Source organism: Streptopelia decaocto (genome assembly GCF_964273445.1).
Source record: "Streptopelia decaocto genome assembly, chromosome: 6".
NCBI lineage: Eukaryota > Metazoa > Chordata > Aves > Columbiformes > Columbidae > Streptopelia > Streptopelia decaocto.
The window spans coordinates 54603337-54626806 of record NC_138660.1 but is presented as its reverse complement, the minus strand read 5'-3'; the positions used below and the strand labels follow the sequence as shown (position 1 = coordinate 54626806).

The 23470-nt window shown below is 37.2% G+C and overlaps 1 protein-coding gene across 1 annotated transcript in view; it reads left to right on the top strand.

The window, feature by feature from the left end:
- Window positions 1-23470, top strand: part of CNTNAP5 (contactin associated protein family member 5) — a 557878-nt gene that overhangs the window by 64135 nt on the left and 470273 nt on the right. The window contains exon 3 of the mRNA XM_082057253.1: window positions 12765-12818. The gene's annotated coding sequence lies outside the window, so the exon portion shown is untranslated. The remainder of the gene's footprint in view (window positions 1-12764; window positions 12819-23470) is intronic.

Genomic DNA, 23470 nt, shown 5'->3' with positions numbered 1-23470 from the left:
AGACAAGTTCCAACACTCCCTTCCGCCTTACATTATTCTATGACTGCAAACAGGAAAGTCCGGAGAGAGTTGATCTGTGTGTGCTTATTATAACATACTGCCTATAATGTTACATAAAAAATGAAGTTTGCATGAGAAAGTATACTAAGTAAATTGACAAATGCAGGATGAAATTCTGTTTTTCCCAAAGATACAGATGTATATCAGATTTTTTATATTTCTTTATTATTTTTTTTTCTTACCCTTAAAGCCTTGTCTGCATGTAGATGCCATTGTGCAGTATGTGTGGGCATGAATTTATAGCATGGTAGTGTTTTGCCCTGTCTTCCTCCATACACATACCTCAGGCTCTTATTCATGAAGAAGGACAACTTACACTGGCAGATTTGATCAGATTGTTTCACTTAGTTGTCTGGCCTACTGCTTCTGCAGTCAGGTGAGCTGCTCAGGAAGAAGTTCCTGCTCTCCTGCAGTTTACAGCCCAGTGCTTTAAGGCCAGCCAACATGCTTTAGACCAATGGATTGGGCAGTTAGATGATTTATGAACTGGTTCTCATACTGCTCACTTGTCTTTGAGATGGGGCTGGAGTAGGATTACTTTAGCTTGCATTAGTAAATTCCACAGGTTTGCAGAATGGCTTTGTGCACTGCAAGATTCATTTACTACATCACAACTTTTCTGTGGGGATTAAGGCTAATATTTCCTACTTTCAGAAGCAAAATTTTAAAACTATGGATATACGTTAATTTTTTGCTTATATGGGATACTGCATTATTAACTATACAAAGAGAAAATAATTAGCTGTGTAATCACTGCAGTCACTCTGAATTCACCTGTAAATTGCTGTCTGATGAATCTTCACAAAAACACCTGCTCATCAGAATTTCATACTGGGGTACTACTTCCAAGTATTTATCTTGACATAGATTGAATTTCTCAATGCATTCTACTATAAGATCTACTAGTAAGCATAAGCTTCCTGATGGGAATTTTCTACCTGGGTTTTGTCTCAAGTTTCCAAGATAAGACAGAAAAATAATAATGATAATTGGTTTTTCATACTTTCATCAGAAAAATACAAACTAAGTCAGATTTATAAGTTTCCCAGAAAGGACAGAAACTATTCATATTTAGAAACAACAAAAAATGTTTCCAAACAGTTCTGGAAGTATTTTGTGTATGTCACTAAACTGGAAGAAGACTGAAATGGTTGTTCACAAAGGGATAAAAATAGTTTGATGCATTTCTTTTAGTATCTTGGTTAATTTAGGACCTGAGGTTTTGTTCATGGTTTCCCAGAAACTTGTCTAGTTTGTGTGGCAATTGCATTTCTACCTTGTCCCAGACTGAAGATCTTTAATTAAAAGGACTTAAAACACATGGATTTCATTCAGTAGGATATGGGTAAATGTAAAGGTAATTTCTTATTTTTTTGCTTTGTATGGAGACCAATCACTGTGTAATCACTGAGGCTTCTTATTAATAATCTAATAATTACTGTATTAGTTTCGTAACTTTTGCACAAAGCTATGTATGCCTAGATTAAGGATTTCAAAAACCATAGCTCCACTGGAATTCATAAATTAGTTTCTTTACAAATGAAGATTTGCATTATACTGGAGTCAAAATAAATTCTAATGCAGAGATTCATAAACTAACATTAGTCAGAGCTGGTTAGTATTGCTGATACCTGAGGGCAAACCAGTCTTACACCAGGAATTAGTATACCTACACTGACATAAACCAGTTTGAGAAATAATGCATATTCCAAACTCAAAGTTGTGCTGTTTCTGGACTGGGTGCTTTGTATTTTGGGCCAGTGGCAGCAATGACTACAATAAAAATAAAGGTATCAGCATAGTTCAGTTTCTGAAAGGTCTCTGACTCTTTCAGTAACTTTGTTATTTGTGCCAGCATGTTAGATCAAATCCACCATGTAAAATGGGTCTCACACTTGTCATTTAATTGAACAAATTCTAGTGACCTAGCCCAAAACAGGGTGAGGTTTGGTCCAGTGGCAGAAATAGGATAGACGGTGGTTCAGACACAGGCTTCAGAAACTAGAGAAATTACACAGAGAGTAGTAGGGCTTATGGTGTGCTGAATTGCATTCAGCTTTTAGGAATAGTCTAGAGAATTTAATTGTGGCTTCAAGGAATCAGCTTGTTCTACACACACACAGTTTGACTGCGGTTATTTACATTGTTTTAAAGCCTGCAAGGGAAAATCTTAGTGATTACACTAGGGCTGGGATGACTCCTGTACAGAAGACCATACACTAATGTCAGTAGAGATTTATTCCACAATCCTGGGTGCAGTGAAATATCAGTGCCTGTTGATGAAATGCTGGCTGTGGAATCTGTGGGCTTAGTTGTTGGATACTCTTCTGATTAAAAAAAAAAAAAAAAAAAAAAAAAAAAAAAAAAAAAGATAGATGAAAGACACTAGAGAAAAAATTAATGTTCTTTACACTTGATTAACTGCTTAATATTCCTAATGTGCTCAAGGTACTGGAAACACTAGGAGGGGGAACCCAGACAACTCAGTAAAGTGAAAGTCAGTGAGGCCAGTTTTTAATTAAATTTAAATTAAAAAGAGAGAGGAAATTAAAGTATCTATCACACTGAAAAAAAACAAAGCAGATTCAACTCCTGAAAAAAAAAAAAAGAAAACCTCAATTGAAAACTAACAATCTAGCTTTAAGGAATCTACAGAGAATTTATTGTTACAGCAAAGGAGTTTTCATGATCATATGAAGCCAAAAATCATTTGAATCATTTGGTTCTTGTGCTGTTAAAAGAATTGATAATCATAGAAACATGTAGTTTAAAATTTAAAGTAATTTAAAAAGTTAAATTTTTATGAGATTCTGTAACTTTATCCAAGAAAACTGGCAATATAGTTGGGCCAAAAACTCAAGGTAAAAGTGCTTTTACCAAGTTTAAAATCCAACCACTGTTAGTGATACCATACTATGTGTTGCTTGGGTAGAAGGGCTATATAATTAATATTTGTGTGATCAGTGGATCCATCTGCTACATTTGCAGATGCTGAAACTACTTTAGAAGGTGGTTGACAAAGAGGAAAGAAAAGCATGTACATAAAGACAATTCGATTTTTCCTTCAGTCCAGCATACGGAATCAATACAAGTGGTATGTGCTATTTCAGCTACAAGTAGGTCCCTCTTTATATATAATGTTTAACCAAGGGAGTTTCCAATATTGTCACTTAACTGAAGTACTTCAGACATTTGCTCATGAACTCTAGGTTAAATCGGAATTAAGATAACTTTTTTTAAAGAAAAAAATTGTGAATTATAAAGGGTTTGAATAATAATCACAATAAAAAATACCTCCCATCTGAATCCATATACCTTATTTTCTTGATTGGATACTTCTAGCAATTTTTTTATATCCATGTTACCACTAATAAAATTTAAAAGATAATTAAATGGGCATTCCTAGTTCATTGAATTAGGTGAAAGAATAGTCCTGCAATAGGACTGTACTCCCTGTATAAAAGAATGAAGCAATTTGAAGTAGTTTCCTGTGTGTATCATAAAAGTTTCCTGATAAGAAGATCAGCTCTACTGCAGATTTGTTAACTGATCTCCATAAATCTGAATTTCCTTTGCTGAGTCAATCTGATCTCTTTGCACCACTTTGCCTTAGCTCAAAGTGAAATAACTGTTGCAGATTTATATGGTGGATGTTGGTGCGGCTAAATTAATCAATTTATGTGAATTGCCCAAGTTATTAATGGAATGTAGCATCATCAACTGAACCAACTAAATTTGAAAGCTACCCTTAGTAGTTTTATATGGTGATTGTTTAAGTTTCTTTGAACTGAAGAAGGTCTACTGGAATTTTCTTGTTCCATTGTTCGCTTGGGCTCATATCCTCTTGAAATGTATAATGGGATGGTTCATCTGCCCTGTCAAAAATGATGTACTTAAATTCCATTCGGTGAGACACCAAAATAACTGAACAAGTTTTATACATGTTAGAGGAAGGGTGAAAAGTGGAAGATCAGAAGAATGCCCAGTCATCTGTATCACACATTAAAAATTCCCCCCCGCTTTCATCCTTTTTTGTTTGTTTGTTTGTTTGTTTGTTTTCTTTTTTTTTTTTTAATTGATCCTCATTTTTGTTTGAAAATAAATCCAGTTCTGGCCTCAGCCAATTAAATTAATTTTCATTCTTAACTATCCAGGAATCACTCTCTATCTCCATGATAAAAGCCATCTTCATTACACGCAGACATTGCATTACTACTACTGGTAGACATAAAACATCATGGCAATATCACTATTGTTATGGCTGATGAAACAAGACACTGGTCTCAGGTACTTAAAACTGTAAAATTATTGCCCTCTAGGCTGAGGTTTCTCACACTTGTTTTTTAACGAAGAGGTGATGTCCTTTTTTTGGAAAGCTTTATAAAATCCCAATTCGGCATTTTGTTAGATATTCAAAGATGAAACACAGACTCAAGTATTCCTCCCAACTTAAAAACAAACAAACAAACAAACAAGTTTTTTATTTGTGTTTGAATGTGTATATATATACTTTTTCTTTTCAGTTCTGAAGATATACCAAAAATACTTTCAAAAGTACCAGAATATCTTCATAAAAATCTTTTGACCATCTCTAGCAGAGAATATACAAAACACTGCTACTTCTGTATCTACGTATCTCTGAGCTCATGTGGGGATGGAGAGAAAAACTCAAGAGATTTTCCTGTAAAACTCACCCCTCTCATTTTGGCTACAATACTCTTACCAGTAGGTCTGACCAGTTCTCATGATGCAAGTATATGTGTAACCTCAGACCTACCAACTGCTTCCAATTTGCCATTTTCCTTGTCTCACTGCATTAATTGTTACCATCTATCACCAGATTTGTAATCAAATCTTGAGCGGCTATTTTTATTCTGGTTACAGCTTCTGGAGTCAGGTTATTTTTATGGAAGTTTTATCCATCACTTCTGAGTTTCTAGCCCTCATTAACACTTTGCAAATACAACTTTCCGTAACAGAATCAATATGAAAAATGGCTTTTATTTATCTGTTGACAATTTCAGAATCACCTCAGACTGCTAATGGTTATGTATCCTACCTCAACTGTTAAATTTTTCGTTTTCGCTACAGGATCTTTGATCTCAGGCGTTTTGGTCATGATTGTTTTATTTAGTAACATCGGTGTGGGTAGTCTTATGTAAATTCTCTGAGATATTAATGATAAACACACTCTTCATCCAGACCGAAGCATGTACATACAGACTATTCTTATGATTTAAAGTGACAGCTCAATAACTTTTTAGTTTTTATTCCCTGCTGTGCTCTATTATTTGGTCCATTTATTGCTGCTTGACCATTTGAACTATTCAGTAAAACGAAAGTGCACAAATAAAAAACCTTCTTTTTGCAAGTTTCTGGAAATGAGGAACATAACGTATCTTAAGAGAACATGATGGGTGAAAAGGAATTTACCCAGAATATTGAATGTCAGAACAAAACACCCAAATTTCAGTTGCCACAACACACAAAGGAAATATTTCTTGCAAGAACAGTTGTTTCTGAGGGAAAAAAAAAAAAACAAACAAACAAACAAACAAAAAAACAACAACAAAAACCAAACCAACTTCTTTAGTTTTATTGAAATTTTCAGGAGAAATACATTCCTTTCCTGCCCTCATCTAATTAAAATTACTTAAAAAAACATAGTCAGATATTTCTGTCTTGGGTAACTCAATGATTCTATAGTTAAAAAATAAAAGACATTGATTTTCTCACAGAAATGTAAAATCCTATCCTAGAAGATACCCTGACATTGGTTTATAGACATGTACTCAAGAACTCCTAGCCCACAGAACTCAGTGTCTGTAGAGACATGACTTGCAAGCAATACTACTATATAAAGCACTTAAAAGATGGCTTTGCACTTAAGGTTAATTGGAGAAATAACCTGACATTTACAGGAGTAATGCTGGACTGCATCTTAGTTGTGTTTGTCTTTCCCTTGTGTTTCTAGAACAGCCAGATATTCACATGAATTTTTTATTTTAAAGAGGAAGAACACAAGGCAGAAATTGTATTTGCAGTGTATGCTGATTCCAACATTATTCTTTAGGAGGAAAACAACGACATTTGATTATGAGAGAAGTTACTCCATAAACTTCACACAAATCACAAAAGTTAGATCTTCAAGAAAGGGACTTGAGCTAGATGAAATGAAAACCATTTTTACCTTCTTAGGCTGACAATTTTTCTTTAAATTCAGGTTTAAAATAAAGTAAGGACTTCAGCTTGTAACCCAGACTAAGCCCATTACTGGCTACACACTTACTGTAGTGCAGGCACATAAACATAGAAAGTATCAACATCTTTATTGTTTTTTCCTGGGGAAGGACTTATGAGCAGCTGGAAAAAGAACACGGAGAGTAGATTAAAAATTATATGAAAACCCTATGAGCCAGAATTTAAACCAGTGTAAATTAAACTCTCTTGGGGCAAGTAGAGTCCTGCTGTTTTAAAACCATCTGAGGTTCTTCCACCTTATCAGCGGCCTGAAATTCCAGTAGCATTTAAGAGGTCAAAATAAGTGATATTTCCACCGAGTTGGAAATATCCTCCGGTCTAAGCCCTACAACTACCATTATAGTTACTACTTTCCTCATGGCTAAGGAAGTATGGAGATGCTCTGAGAAGCTACAAAAATGTGCCTAGTGCTTAAAAGAGAATAGTTATTGGTGATGACTTTCTTGCTGGAAACTGTGGTACAGCTGTTGATGGACTAGCCAGGGAAAACAGTCAAATGTTGTATTGAATGTCAGCCACTACTCAAAGGATAAACTGGTCAATTTGCCCTCTCTTTTTGTTTGTCAGGAAAATGGAAATTCAATGTGTTTGTGCTAAATACAGTGGAAAAACAAGAGAGGTGGAACAAGCAAAATTCATCTAAGATCTTGATATGACCAAAAAACATTAACAAGATGCAGCGTAGCTAAACAGTGGGAACTCCAGATCTAGAACTGTAGGATGGCTGCTTTATTTCTGATCAGTCTTGCAGTGTCCTTCTTTCTTTTATCCAGCCTGCAGAAACACTGCCAGCCTGGTTCTCCACTGTACAGCTTTATTTTTCCACCAATATGATTTCAAAAATAAACCTGCAGTAATGTAGTGAGTAATCAGGCCCAGAATCAGCAATGAGCCTTTATGCTGACAGCACCATGTGAGTGTTAGTAGTGTTGCCTTTCCTTATGCCTAAACTGGCCATAGTTTACAGATACTTCTATACCATTCAGTCCTATTAAGCTTTGGAGATGGTATGTTTTGTGGGCTTTGTGGAAAACCTGTTCTATGGCAAAACACACTGCTGAAGAGTAAATGAGTTTTTGAACTCTTATATCTGTACAACTCTGCCAATAACTCAGTTGGATGGCAGCCTACAGGTGCCTTGTTACTAAGTTGAGTAATTTTGTGGTTATCCTAGCAAAATCACAACTGCATTCACCTGTCAAGGATCGTCATTAGTGGCAATTTTTTGGTTCTTCCAAATCTGATCTTTAGTGCACCTAGACATTTATGATCAGGTGGTTTTGGTCGAGCAGATGTATTACAGAAAAAAAAAGATGAAGGTATGGCATAGATTTACTATTTGTTTACCAGTGCATCCTCAGCTAATGAAAGTACAGAGTTCTCATAATAGGAAGGCAGCTGTCATCCATTTTTGAGGAAAAAAAAACCTCAAACCCTTGCAATCTTTTTTATCCCTGGTAAAGGGAAGGCTGTGGAGAAAATATTGATTAGCTGAGCATCTTTTTCTCAAAATATCTTTTCTTCTCCCCTTAGGCAAAAGTACAGTCCAATTACTACAAGCAGTGGGTGAGAAACATTGCTGGAAAATGCTCAGTTGTGCAATTTTCATATGTTTCCTGCAGTTCTTGTTTCATAAGAGTGGCTTCTCTTCCAGAGTGTTGTGTGGTCATTTAGAAACAGCTCAGGACAGTCTGGGAACTGTATCGGTGAAATGAACTCCATCCCAAAATAATAAGTCAAACTGATGGTCTGTGCTTGAACACTAAATGAACAAAATGTCTCGAAGGGTGCTGCCCATTTCTGGTTACTTGTTCCTCCTGCATATAGGAAACCCAAGGAAAACAAACAGAAAAAGATACAAGCACAAAAAAATGCAAATTCTGTAGGCATCTGCTAAGCCCTTTGGTTTGTATCCCTAAGAACTAAAAAGAAGAGTCGCCAGTTCTGTCAATGTTACTTCAGTGGTATGTAGTAGGATAAGTAAAATGTCCCTGCATCCCACTCTTTTGTACACTTTGTGTGCACATGAATGACATGCAGTGGTATTTCAAAATCAACTTATACTTATCTGCGTCATTAAACATAACTGAACAGAAGTTGCCCTCATCAGTGAATACTCTTCAGCATAAGAAGTGTAGTAACATTTACTGTCTCCAGACACTTTTAAACTACTGTTGTTTAAGCATGTCTCTGCAAACTAAACAAGAAAACATTGTATTTGATACAATAATAATCCAAGCACCACTGAAGGTCAACTAAAAGGTTCTGATTGACACTGTTGGGATTGGATTCAACCCCTGATGTACTGCGCCAGGCATTTTAAGGGACCATTTATGTTGGGCAATTATAACAAACCTTACACTGCTCCCAACTCTACCTTCCCCATTGAAAGTCATAGCAGATCAAAACTTTAAGACTTCAAAGAATCCCTCTCCTGGATTGCTTTTGCAGGTCCCTATTTTGCTTGACTTATCATTATTAAAAATTTCACTCCAGTCTCCATTCACATTGATCTGAGCTGCTGCTGCTGCTGGAATGACTGACAAGCTCAGAACAACAGATGACAAAACCAAGAAGAAAAGCAAGTCAGCATGAAACTTCCTGGAGGCCAGCACGAGTGAGGAACAGGCTGGTGAAGTGGAGCATAGAAAAGAAGTCAGGTGTACAGTGGATATTAATGTGGGACACAGTCCCTATTTCTTTTAAGAACAATATCTACAGAGGAGAATGGGAATATTGAGGAGTCTGGTTATGAATACACTTAAACAAGTTTTCATGAAGTTACTCCTGCTAAATTAGGGAAAGTTCTATAAGCTCAGAGACATTTAAGTTCTTTGAAGTCTTCCAGATATTTGCTACATTTGACTCACTGTGCAGGATTCAATAAAATAGCTGCTGAAAGGCTTTAATGAATCTATAGCTGTATTTATCCCAAACCCACCACTAAAAGCAGCAAAAATAAGAGGATCTGAAGGTAGTCTGCAGGATCCAGCCAACAGAGCAACATTTATTTTGGTTCTTAGGATTATGATCTGTTTTTCTTGAATACAACTGGGCTTACACAAGTACCCTAAAATCCTTAAAAGCTAATTTCTTGGTCTCCACAGACCCTTTCTAACTACTTTAAAAGTTTTAATTTCAAAGCTCACAAAACTTACCTGAACAAAGAGCAACAGGCAAACCCTTAATAAAAGTGATTTATTTTGTAAACAATGCTTTAAAATTTGAGGAAATTACTTAATTAAGAAATGTTTCACAGAAGATATTTATTACTGCTAACCAAGACTTTAATTTTGAAGGTGAATATCTTGTTGTTGTTTAAATATGTAACTTCTATAATAATTTGAAAAAAAATATTTACTTATAAAGCATTCTCTACCTAGTTGAAAGTTTATATAAAAACTGGATATAAAATCTGGATATTTTGTTATCAGCAATTGTCTGATATTGTGAATATTGAGATGTTGGAGGTAAAATGTAGGAAGTTTATAGATAATCCTTAATTGTTTTCTATTTGAATTTTTAAAATATGGAGATTAGCTGAAAAATGACTAATTATCTGGTAATGCTTAGGCAACAATTTACCAAAATGATAAGGACAGGCTTTATTTCACCACTGGTTGATAAGAAAGAAAGCAATTGTTTCTTTGAAGTCTTTTTTTTTTTTTTTTTCTTTAAGACTTTAAGAGCTATTTCAGTTTGAAAGACTATTTATAGAGCAAAGGACTATAATAAAATTGAAGCATGAGTTATTTTGAAACATTATTTCACATCCTATTTTTAACCCTGATTGATCTAAAAGGATGTCACAGGAAATGGCACTGAAAAAAAACCCAAAAATAAACTCCAGCTTAAAAAATAATACAATAATTTTCTCTTAATAAGGTCCAAACCAATGACAAATTTGATGTATTGGCAACTGCATATTCAAGACCTGATGATGCGAATGCTACCATTTCAAAGGCACTGAGCTGTCTAGAAGATCACAGTACTGATAACTAAATCCATCAACCTCCACAGAGATGTGCTTAAGGGCATAGAGAAACTCTGTGGCCAACACTCCGTCTGAGAGCAGGATCTTTAAGTGGCGCTAAATGGCAGAAGATTCAAGTACCTGTGTATTTTGTATCGCCAGTCTCTGGCACTGTTTTGGGTTCATCCTGGCTGACAGCCAAGCACCTGCACAGGCATTCCCTCACACCCCCTGATGTAGAGAGGAGAGACTGGATTTCATGGTGGGTTGTAATCTGTCACTCTTAATAAAGCCAAACCTTTGGCCAAAGCTCTGGTGAAGCTGAATGTTGAAATTGTTCAAGCTTTTACAGAGCACTGTTGAGTTTTCAAGCTCCTCCTTTCATTAAAGTAATGAAAAGAAACATAGAGCTGTTATCTGTCTTTGCTGAGATTCTAACATCCTCTTTTGGTCTGAAAACAAACAAGTTTTTCCCATCTAACAACTTAGCCCTAAGAATTCTGTGCTTGGCTTTGTATTTTAAACAATTACTTTCTATTTTGAGTTAGATGATCACTCATAAGTTCAAGGTCAGTATTACATACAAAATTAACTTCACCCACCTCTGCAAATAATGACATCTGGATCAGTATTATTCATTAGACCACAGTGTAACAGAGAATAATTCTATATCCCTTTGACACTACAGGAAGAATTTTAGTGTCTAAACCAGTGTGAGTGAGGCAGTTGTGTCTCTGTGGGTGGGCATGACCCTCTGCAGTTCATGTGTCTGTAGGCAATAATTAATAATACCTACTGTGTAGGTAATTATCTAAAATTGAATAGTGGCACATGAGAACCTATTATATTTAAACCTTAGAAAGCTGGTAAGATATTTCCTCTTTACGTGTTCCGCAAACATACCTCATCCAAACTATGCTTCTTAACATTGAATAAATTATATTGGATCACTGACAATGCTGTGTCGTTGATTCACTGATCCAGCATGAGCAAATTGGTCACTTTCTAAAGCAGGATCTTCTGTTCTTACAACATCAAGTTTTTTTCTTGGAAGGTCTCTCATTTATGTACTAATCAAAAGTAATTGTTATTTCCTTGTCAGAAGGAGAGAAAGTGCTTTAGAGGTGCTCCATCTGTTGTTTCCTTTATTTCTACTGTTATTTTCCATTATATACAGTAGCCACTCCTACCTACATAATAAAGTCAGCATAATGAAATCACACGTTTGTTTCCGAATAATGCAAGATCACAGTGGTATTTAGGGTGAAGTTTTTCCTTCTTCTTCTCCTCACTTCACAATAACCTCAAACAGAGTCTGTTGTCTGCATCTGCAAAGTTCTATTAGCTACAGCATGTTAGGCGTACAGGTGTTAGCATGTGACAAGTTTGAATAACGTTTGCTTTAAAATTGGTTCTGTGAAATCTAGTAAAATGGAGCAATATTGGTCTAATAGGTTTGCTCTTTTATGGATCAAGTCAAATGGTGCACAGAATGTTTTTATTCTCGCTAGCTAAATGTATCTAGTTATGTAATGGCCACACTATTGCAATGGGAATACTAATGATAGTAAACAGACAGGGCACTCTATTTCAAATCAAATGGGCTCAGAGATTACTCATTTTATTTTAGAATAACAAATGGACTTGTTAAAAATAAACAGAAGGAAACAATAAAAATGAAACACCTGCTATTTCTTTTTCACAGATGTGGCTGCATATGGGCAGACATACTTAAATATAAAATACTTGAATTATTATACAGGAAATTAATCACTCTGCAGTATCAAACATCAAACAAAACTAATAACAAAATTACGAAAGCTCTGAAATCTGTACCCACTAGCACAGTTCCAATGAAGATTTTACCACTGGTACCCACATTATTGTTTTCCTAAGGATTTTTACAAAATATTGTTTCTAAGCTTCAACTTGTGAATGAGTTCACAAGTCATTAACAGTGATTGTTCAATTTCAGTACACTTAACAGTATCAGATGTCTTTTTAATTACAAATAATATATTTTCTCTGAAAAACTTAGGAGATGGCTTCTCTGAGCTTTTGACATCAGATTAAGATATTAGAAGTTTTGGTTTTTCTTTTGATCCTAGAATCAGACAGATCTGGATAAACAATGAGTATTTATTGATTCTTCAGTTCCCTACAAGAATATGTGGGTCCTATTTAGTTCATAATGAACCAGTAACTATTTCATATATATCAGCCAACTGTATATAGAATTATGAATAATTAAATAGTCCAAAATTTAGGGCCTCTGAATTTAGCTCTCTTTTCTGTCATCATATGGAATGTGGCTTCTGACATTTATATATCTACAGGTAAAATCCTAGTTCTGCAAAACTGTAGTGGGATTTTGTCTATAGCTTCAATGAGATTTCACTATCTATCTCATTTGCCACTTAGAGAGTGCCACTCAACTCCCTGTCACATATTTGGTTTTGTTTTTTCATAGGTGAATATACAGTACCTAGGAGAATTCTTCACAGTGACTCCTGTTTCTGCTAGGGTAAGTTAATAATATAATCTCAAAAAGATCCTTCTTAGTGGCTAGAAAAACATAATAGTCTTTCATAAAACTTAGAAAATTTTGCATAAAAGGCTTTTATAATTGTTGTTATTACAGTCCTGATGGATTGCAGAAAGCTAATATGATAAGATAGGATTTCATGCAGTTTATATTAATTGAGAAATATTCAGCTATAAGTGTATTTCACGTGTAATTTGGAAATTATTAATTATGCATGAAAACAAAGTTGTAATTTGCCTGTTCTCTGCACTTTAGGGATGTGGCTAGTTCCAAAAGTAGTACAACACTCAGAGAAGAGTGAGATTTTCTTTGAAGGGTAAAAGAGTCAAAGAACCAAAGAGCAAGAGGGACAGGCGAACTGTGAAAGTTATCTGAATTATGAGGAGAGGAACTATCACCAGACAGAAGTAAATACATCACAGCATAATAGAGAGTGGAACAAGTCATCCTTGTATATGTTTGGGAACCTTTATCAGGAATTCTTCAGGCAGTTTCCTACTGGCTACAGTTAATGCAAAATGGAGCTAAGAGAATGTGGAAGACTGGGTGTATTTTCTTCCCTGGCAGCTTTTCTCTCTGTTTTCTTACCTTGGCTTGTATGGCATTCCATGTCATCCTCCACGAGATGAAACTGGCAGTAGACACTGAAGCAAGAGGCTGTGAGTGTGAAGTGCACTATACAGTGAAAGAGCTGTCCAGTTACAGGAATGTGTATTCGTTGACTGACCTGATTCCCCTGGTGTATACCATGCATGAGGTCTGTTGTTGGAGATAAGAGGTTATTTGCTGGGTGTATTTTCTGCTACTTTCTTCTTTTGATACCAAAAATTACCCTGTTGCTTTCAGAGCTCTCTGACAGAGATTACTCTTTTCTCTCTATGCATCTTGTTTTCTGTGCATTTGTTATATAAACGTTCTCATTTGTGTTTGAAAACAGGTCTCTCTGAAAAAGTGTTTGTAATGACTAAGATGAAGAGTGAGAATGGGTGAAAAAACATGGAAGGTGCATATAAATGGCTTATAATTTGAGTGTGCTGACTTGCTTGAATGTATGTCCCAATAAAGTGCTGCTAGCTGAAGTGCTGAAACTAAGTTCTGCATGTCCCTAGTGCTTCTCACTGTGAAAATTGGCTTCTAAGATATCTACTTTGAAACAGATGATGAATTGTGACTAAACATGTTTATAGGCATAAATATCTTCTTTAATTCAGAAAAATAATGATTCCAGAGACTTGAGGAAGCCTTGGGATTCTTGAGTGATTCTTGCACTGTTTTTTTATTTCTCCTGGTGCTGGTCCAAAGTATAGTTAACTCAATAAGAAATATTATTTACTCCTCCAAATTAACTTGCAAATACTAAGCCACACTCAGGCCTGTAATAGTTCAGTAGTAAATAATTTACAGATTCAGAGCTCTTCTATGTCTGTGGAATTTGCTTCATTAACTTCAATGGACTTTGCTGACAGTGCATGTAAAGAGGTTGATAGGTTAAGAGCATAGCAGTAGTAAAAGTTTAGCTAAATCCTAGGCTTGACTGGGTGTGTTGATATATTTTTGCCTCGATGGTTTACCTGTTATATTTCACCTACAGCTTATGATGGCTGTGACATAACTGGAAGTACAAAAGCAAAACAATGCTAGCCTGCTTAGCAGAAGTGTTTGGTTGTCTGCTAGAACTGCCTTTGATCAAGTTGATAAAAATGTGGAAAGTTCAGCTGTGAATAAAGAATACTGCTAGATGCACATCTGCAAAGACTTTGGTCAAGCAATGAGCAATAAAATACTCCAAGTGATGGGCAAGATATTTAACCGAATATGGTTAGGGAACATTTGGAATAATTAATATGTGAAGGTGTCAAAACCCTGAAAGCACTAATAAGCCTTAATCACTCTGACCAGCCTTGCTTAGGGCCTCCAGCCACAACCATAAGCTCAAAAACAGTCTGGGACTGTCAGACTGGTTTCTGTGCCTGGTCATGCGTCCTGCTTATCATGACTTTCCCACACATGGGCTGGTGTCAGGGCCCTGTCTTGCCATCAGAGGCTGTGTCTGGTGCTGGTTGCCCTCACTGGATCTCAGGCAGACCCCCAACCCACAGGCTGACTTCTTTGTCTTGTCCTGACTCTCTGGAGGTGCCTGATGCCCTGGTCTCAGGACTGCTAGCTCTGAGATTCTCCTTAGTTCCTGGCCCTTATGGTGGCCTGACAAAAGGAAACAAAATAGAAAATACCTAAGAGGTGGGGTTTTGAAGCTGCTTTTCTAAAATATGAATATGTCCTTAACTGACAAAACTAAATGGAGAAGGAAGATATGAATCTAGATTATGAAATGGTTTTATTGCATATCTTGAGACAAATCACTGATTTGTTGTTTATATAACAGTAAAGTAATGCTAATTCAGGTGTGCTGCCATTTTTTGGGAACCAGCAGTTTGCTGGTTACAACTATTTCAGGCCTGCAACTCAATGAGACAACACTACTATCTATCAAAATAATATGTATTTCATTTGCTTTATTTAATATGATTAACTAACAGGTAGTTGCTCAATTGTCTTGTTCATGTTTTTACTCATATCTAGATGTTGCCAAAATAGGCAAAAGCCCTTAATTGACTTTGGGAGGTGTTAAACTCCCAATATAATTGACTTAGTACTCATGAAGAAAATTCTGGTAGCATGTTTGGCCCCACTAATTAAAAATATTAGGCTGATATTCTTATGAGAGCTCCTCTTAAAGAGGAAGGAGGCACAATGTCACATGATATTGGTGAGCATATTCATTAATAGCAACAGAAAAACAGGTTTCCTCCTACAGACAGTTGTAGTTAATTATTAGTATTTGTTAGACATGGTTAGCAATTTTTAATAATCAGATTGTAATTATTTTACATGCCTGAGTTTAAAACTTTTGAGTTGAGATGATACTTCTTGAAACTGTCATACTATACCCTTAAGATGCAGAAGTCAAAGACAAGACCAGCATGGAAAATTAAAATAATAAAAGACCATTCAACATAACAGAGCAGTGAATTCCATTTAAATGCTATATGTAGTACAGATTCCTTCAAACTTCTGGGAATATCAGCAGCACAGCAGTGTGAACTGACATTGCTGGTACTTATTGACTTTGAATGGATGCAGAACTGGACACATTTCTACATTGTAATTTTAGATTAGTTAAGACTTTGGGAGAATGCTTTGTTTAATTCCTGCTCTGCATCTGGGAAGCTCCTCAGTAAGTATTTTTGAGGATCTTAGACTAAAATATTAACGTTAATTGTGCACAAAATTATCAGTGTTTGCTTTTTGCTCAGGCATAGCTTGATCAGTAAAGTTTGAAAGCAGAAAAGTTAGGTTAGCATTCAGCTGAGAAACTGCAGGAGACTGATAATAGGGATAAGGAGAGGAAACGTATAATCTGGGACCTGAGTCCAAAACAGTAAAAATCAACCCAAATATGACTTTTCTTTTTTAATTGGTGCTAGTTGGGTGTTAAAATGTTAAACCGTCACATTTTAGAACCTGGATATCTCTAAAGATCAGTGTGCAGTTTTGGTGCCAGGAGAGACTGCTTACCCCCTGCTGTTTTCAGATGCAAGTACAAGGGATTAATATTTCATGGTGTCTGAAGTTGAGGGTATAGCATGAGCTAAAGGACAATGAAACATCATACTTTGCCAGCTCCTTCTTGAAGTATACAGGTTATATGGGTGAGGTTTAAAAGGCTAAAGGCTAAAAAAATGCTTGGGCCTCCTTACTCATTGTTGCAATCCTCTAGCAGTTCCTTGATAACCATTACTTTATTGGGTACTCTGAATACATGTTGCTCTTATGTGTTGGGTGTTCTCCACCCTTCTCAGACTCCCCCAACTGGTGTACAGACCTTGGACATTCATGTGTTTTGTAGTCCCTGTGAGCCCAGTAGTTCAAAAGATTGTCAACAGTATGTCCCCTCCGTATCAGGCTCCTCACATGAAATGACATCACTATTAGGGGATGTAAATTAGAATATTTCTGTTCATGCACACTGAAGTCAGAGGTGAGATTTATTAGGGGTGAGTACTAATCCTCTTGGCTTCTCTCTTGGATTGTAGAACATAATCTTCATTTTTCTCTGGGCATAAGTTCTCTGAATCCCTTTAAATAAATCCAAGATTTGATACAGAATGAACATGCAGATCCATGTGAGTTAGTAGAGGTAATAACAGTAGTACAGCTACTGTCAGGGAGCAAGCTAATAACTTGAAGATGGAGCTAAGGACCCTAATAGATTTGTCCACTGCAGTCTGAACTCTAAACCACAACATCTTCTGTTTATTTGTTGTGCTGGTGCAACTCCAGTTACACTCAGCTGCAAAAACTACTTTAATTTCATTACAGACACATGCTGAAGTGTCCAGACAGAAAACTGCTTTCATGTTTTAAATGAATAGAATATCCTTATTTGAGATAAATAGTTCTTTATAAACAGCTTTTAATATGGAGAACTTCCTTTCATACTGTCTGGTGGGTTTTGTTTGTTTGTTTGTGTTCCTGAACTCAACCGTTTTCAGCAATTTAATTCTCCATGTCAATTTCCTCCTAGGCTTGGTCAACTGGGAACATTCAAGGCCAGGCTGGATGGGGCTTCGAGTAACTTCATCTAGTTGAAGATGTCCCTGCTTATTGCAGTGGGGTTGGACTAGATGACCTTTAAAGGTCCCTTCCAACACAAACTATTCTATGATTCTATGAACAGAGCTACCAATCAATTTAGTAAAAATACATGGCACAAAATTGAGTTTAGAAGCTCTGGAAAGTAGAATATTTCATTAACAGTGCATTCTCTAGAGTCAAAATACACCCCTGTGAAAAGAACCTGTTTAAGGCCTCATAATTAAGTCTTGCAAAAGAGTTTCTCCCTTAAAGAAACCAAAATGTAGCAAATATTAGTGTAAGGTCAGAAACAAGGAAGAAATTATAAACTCTGACATCACCTCTACTATTCTTTTTCATGTCTTTTTGTAGCTTTTCTCTGCCAAATCAATTGTACTAAGTACTTCTCTGTTTATTTCTCTATAGACCTACACTGAGCATGCCTCATGTTCAGACTTTTGGAGTAAAAATTTAAGTAGACACTGCTCAGAGTAAAATTGCATTGAATTATTACTTTTTTTTTTTTTTCAAAATCAATGATAGGTTTACTGTCTCAGGTTGGAAGGACCCAGCTTCGCTTCTTCCTGTGTCTGTTGCATGAAGATGTAAGACTGGTTTACAAAAATTTTTATAATTTTTGTGAGGAATGAGGGATATTAGAATAAGAAATTTCTTTGGACCTATAACACTGAGATGTATTTTTGGCTCTGAAAGGGGGGAGGCTAGTCAAGAGGAGTACAAGAATTCTGTGAGGTTATGCAGGGAGAAAATTAGAAGGGCCAAAGCCCAACTAGAGCTGAGCTTGGCCACCACTGTGAAAGGCAACAAGAAATGTTTCTGCAAATATATTAGCAACAAGAGGAGGACTAAGGAGAATCTCCATCTCCTGATGGATGCAGAGGGAAACATAGTGACAGAAGATGAGGGAAAGGCTGAAGTACTAAATGCCTCATTCACCTCAGTCTTTAATAGTCAGAACAGTTGTGCTCCAGGTACCCAGCCCCCTGAGGCAGAAGACAGGGATGGGGAGAAAAATGAAGCCCAAATAATCCAAGGGAAATGGTTAGTGAGCACTTGTACATCCACAAATCTATGAGGCCAGATGGGAAACACACAGTGCTGAGGGAGCTGGCGGAGGTGATCACTAAACCACTTACCATTATCTCTCAGCAATCTTGTCTAACTGGGGAGGTCCCAGTTGACTGGAAGTTGGCTAACATGATGCCCTATCTACAAGAAGGGCTGGAAGGAGGATCTGGGGAACACCAGACATGTCAGTCTAACCTCAGTGCCAGGGAAGGTCATGGAGCAGATGATCTTGAGTAACATCACATGGCACATACAAGAGAACTGTATGATCGGGCTCAGTCAGCATGGATTTATGAAAGGCAGGTCCTGCTTGACCAACTTGATCTCCTTCTACAACAAGGTGACCCACCTAGTAGACAAGGGAAAGACTGTGGATATGGTGTACTTAGCCATCAGTAAAGCCTTTTACACTGTATCCCACAGCATTCTCCTGGAGAAGCTGGCAGCTCGTGGCCTGGATGGGTATATTCTGTGATGGATAAAGAACTGGATGGGTGACCAGGCCCAAAGAGTTTTGGTGAACGGAGCCAAATCCAGTTGGCAGCCAGTCATGAGTGGTGTTCCCCAGGGCTCAGTATTGGGGTCAGTTCTGTTTAATCTCTTTATCAATGATCTGGATGAGGTGATTGAGTGCATCCTTAATAAGTTTGCAGATGACACCAAATCAGGTGGGAGTGTTGACCTGCTGGAGGGTAGGGAGGCCATACAGAAGGATCAGGACTGGTTGGATCGTTGGGCTGAGGCCGATAGTATGAGATTTAACAAGGTCAAGTGCCAGGTCCTGCAATTTGGTCATAACAACCCCAGGCAGTGCTACAGGCTCAGGGAAGAGTGGCTGGAAAGCTGCCTGGCAGAGAGGGATCTGGGGGTTTTGATTGACAGCCAGTTGACAGCCAGCAGTGTGCCCAGGTGGCCAAAAAGGCCAACAGCATCCTGGCTTGTATCAGGAAGGCCAGCAGGACTAAAGAAGTGATTGTCCCACTGTACTTGGTGGTGGTGAGGCCGCACCTTGAATACTGTTCTCAGTTTTGGGGTCCTCATCATAAGAATGACATTGAAATACTAGAGAGAGTGCCAAGGAGGGCGATGAAGCCGGTGAGGGGCCTGGAGCACAAGTGTGATGACAAGTCTGTTTTTGTTTCTTAAATACTTTCCTATTATTTTAAGAAGATTCAGAACAGCTGGTCATGAATGTTTTGAGAGCATATCAAACCCAGAATCTCTTTGACAGATAATTTGAAACCTGACAGACCTAACAAATCTTATTAGTCTTCTTATGAAACCAGGGATGTAAATTCAATGTAGGTGAAACATGATGACGTTGATTTGTGGAGTGCCTTGGAATGTTAAGATACTGTATGCCAGAACAGTTTAAAAGGACATTTTTCTTCCCTATTTGGTTATGGAAGAGCTTGTAGCTTAGAGGTAAGATAGGAGTCAAGGCAGCAAGCATTTTTCTTTCCTAGTCTCTGCAACAGGAAACAAATTAAAGTCAGGAGAAGGGAAAATGTTCTAATAGATAATCGAACAGTAAATTGAATATCTATATAAAAAAGGAGGACCACAAGTTCCATTAGTAACACCTAAAGCAACATTTGCATTTAATCATCATGATTATATTCATTTGACACTCTTCTGCAGCTGTAAGCACAGAGTAGCTTAAAACAAACAAACTAACAAACCTCACTGGAAAAAATATTAAATGATACAATACTTTTAAAGTAGAAAATCCAGCTTTTGCTACTGTCCCAAAATTGTCCACTTTTAAGACAAGGAAACAAGTGGCAGAATCAGTTTTATGTTTATCAGTTTAAGAGGCTGGTCTTCAGCAGATTCATTTGGCTCTTCTCATGAGGTCCAAGTGCAGCACTGAAAACTACTATTGCATCTTGGGACAGAGGGCCTCTATATAAACAGGTGGTACTAGTGGAGGGGAGACAAATCCTTTACCTCCATAGCTGGGGCTGGTGATGTTTGCTTAGCACAGAAGACATGGGAGTTTACTTCATGCCTTTGCCATTGCAGGTAAGTTCTTTTGTGTTTCAAAATCTATTCATATCAGGTAGATCAGAAAATGGTTTCATTGTGAGAATAATAAAGATTTTTAACAGAATATATCTGAGCTACTGAGCAGCTATAGTACTTGGCATGTAGCAGCTACACCAAATACGACTAAAACAAGATAAAAAAATCCCCAAATGAAAGCCTCTAAAAATTATATCCCGATGAAGTTTCTACTGGAGTCACATCGATAACCTTTAGGGAGGACAAGACAACACCTAAACCTAATGAATTTCCTTGCTTGCATCTTAGAGGTGCTCTTTCATGCTTGTTATCCAATGGAGGACATAATTCTTGTTTATGTTCACAAAAGTGATCTGCCCTTGATAGAGTTATTTCAGCTTTATACCAGTACAAGAGCAATGTCAAGCCCAGTGAACCAGTGTTTACTCAATTAGAGCCAGGGAAATCTCCACACAGTCACAAATCAAATACTCAAGTCCTTTCTTGCTCTGCTAATGGTTATATAGTGCTGCTCCCATACAGTTAAATCCTTGAGATCCCAGGCAGGAGTTACTAATTCCTGACGTCATGTCTATACATATATATGCAAACACATGTCTCTGCATATATGTGTATTGATGTACATATATGCATGTATATACATAAACATGCATATCCTCATATGATACCTTTTTATTACAAGACATTTTTTTCAAGTATTCCCAAATGCAAGAACCAATTTAAAGAAAACATTTATGTGAGGCAGACCTACACACCACTGCTATGTTTTCCTAGCTTTCCTTTTTAGTATCTGATTGTGTACGAAGCTACACATACCAATATCTCCAATTTCACATGCAAATATCTCTGCATGTTGGGTTACATGGTCTGCAGATGTAGTCACTAGACTAAGGTAAACTGGTAAAGCAATTCAGTTGTTCAATTAATTGGCTGTTGTGCAGTTGAAGCAATCATGCGTGTACCATGTGGTGATGATGACCCCAAGCTGAACCACAAATCTGTGCATGCAAGTTTGGAATTGGACAGATATTGCTGAAAGTATTGCTAGTCTTTTCACTTTTCTCTCTTGAAAAGACTACTTTTGTCAAAATTGGGCAAAACCAACTCTTAGGGTTTTGTTTGTTCATATAAATAAAAGAGATGTAGTTTTGTTTGACTTGCAATTTAGAAGGCTTTCATAACTACATTTTTGACAACATATCACAAACTAACTCCTGTTTCAGAGTGAGTAGTGTGTCACAACCTAATGGAATTATTAAGCTCTGTTTTTAATGTATAGAAGGCTCAGAAAGTCCAGCCATTGCTGTGACTGGCTGCACTAGCCTCACATTTGGCTTTGGAGTTTCTGAAAAGTTTGCTGGCTAGCAGCTGCTTATTACAGCATTTTTTTTTCCTCCAAAAAATTAGTAACAACATATACCATCCCCCAAAACACATCTTAAAATGTCAGGTCCCAGAAGAGGTTTGTGGCAGTTGCACACTCTCCCCTCTCCATGATGAGATCGGAATCTTTAAATAGGGCAATTGATGGCTCTTTAGCAACTTTTGTGCTCCTCTGTGCTTCTCCTCACGCATCTTGGTAGGTGCTGACAGTCCTGTCCCACCACTCTGGGGCATGGTGACTCCTCACACACACCTCCTTCAGCTGGGGGACCAGGAGGGGCTCAATGGGGCCCCTGTTGAAGTCCCACATTGAGTGGTCTTTTCAGAGCAGTGGGTGTGTGAACAGAGCCTTCCCCTTAGATAAGGGATGTCATCCAAGGACACGTCATGGGACTGAGAGCCCTCATCTTCTCCTTGGTGAATGATTTTTCTTCCCCCCGGCAAGTGATTATTTCTTCTGGGTGCCCTGGAGTGAAAGAGGCCTCTTCTTCTGAGTAAGTGCATGCACACTGTGGATCATTGCTCTTGTGTGGTCATATGGTAATAATATCCCCAACTGGTATATCAAACCTGCAGTTTATTTAATGATGCCGCAGTGCTGATTGATTTTGGATTATACCACCACCACCACCACGCTTGCATTGGTTTCTGTCGTTTGGTTTCAGCCTGTTTGGTTTTGGTTTCAGTTCCCGAATTAAAGTTGGTTTAAGCTTATTTGCTTGGAGTCATTTTGGAGTGCCTCCATGACAAGGATCTAATAAAACTACAGAGTAACCTGGTACAGTGAGAATGATAGCCATTAGTTCAGCTCTGAATATCAGAAGACATTTAGCCAAGTGTACTCGCTGGCTGTTGAATTTGGTTTGACACAGACCCATTTTTTTAAAGATTGACAGTTAAAAACTAGGTTCTTTACAGTCTGTAAACTGTGATTTTATACCCAGCAGTGATTTGAAAAACTAATGCTAATGCAGATTTATAATAACAAGCTTTTTGAGTGAACATCCCCATTAGCTGCCCTATTTTCAGGACCTCTCTTGAAATATTAAAAGTTGCCCCCATCTTTTTTTAATTTAACACTATTTTTTTTCCTTTTGCCTTTTTGCCATTCCTATTTTCAACAGAAAAATTCCTAATTATCCTGGCTACTCAGTCCCTTCTACTTTTAATGGTTTCTTTATCCATCATTATAGTGTGATCACACTAATGATAGTTTCTCATACCTCTGTGGTGTAATTAATGTAATATTGCAGGCTGAAAAACATCATTTCCAAAAAGCCTCTTAACTTTTATATGTTCATTTGCAGCTATCGAATAATGTGCATACTCTCTGGAACACAGGAGCTGCCATAAGAGAGCATAGTAGTGGTCCATCTACTGTGATATCCTATCTCAGACCACAGCCAATTGCATATATTTCAAAAGAAAATATAATTTCCCCATTGGCCATAAGAATAAAAATAACTGAATACCATTGCCTTACCCATGGGAGAAGTTTG